This window comes from Myotis brandtii, unplaced genomic scaffold, assembly GCF_000412655.1.
Source record: "Myotis brandtii unplaced genomic scaffold, ASM41265v1 scaffold1236, whole genome shotgun sequence".
Classification (NCBI taxonomy): domain Eukaryota; kingdom Metazoa; phylum Chordata; class Mammalia; order Chiroptera; family Vespertilionidae; genus Myotis; species Myotis brandtii.
Window position 1 is genome coordinate 248,018 of NW_005354316.1, and position 339 is coordinate 248,356.

The 339-nt window shown below is 65.8% G+C and overlaps 1 protein-coding gene across 1 annotated transcript in view; it reads left to right on the top strand.

Moving 5' to 3' along the window:
* Positions 1-339, top strand: part of LOC102241182 (SH3 and multiple ankyrin repeat domains protein 2) — a 68,703-nt gene that overhangs the window by 56,433 nt on the left and 11,931 nt on the right. The gene's annotated exons all lie outside the window — the stretch shown is intronic.

Consider the following 339-nt stretch of genomic DNA (forward strand, 5'->3'; position numbering starts at 1 on the left):
AGGCAGGGGAGGCCAGCTGGGCAGGTGGCGTGGGGCCTGTGTTGCTGCGCCCCCGCATTGCCTGCCACAGTCACGTTTCGTGGGGCGGGCCCAGTGGACACTGAGGGTGGCTGGTCGGGTCTGGACTTCTAATCGCACTGTCCTATGTGTGTTGTAAACCACTCACTCTCTCGTTAACGTCACACGGATTCCCACTGACGGCTCCGGGCAGGGTGACCGTGACCCCCAGACAGTCCCCTGTGAGCCAGCCCAGCGCTGTCCTCACCCTGCAAACCTCAGAGGCCAGGCGCTGCCCGACACCCGGGCCTGGCCACGTAGAGACGGGACGCGCTGCGTGTG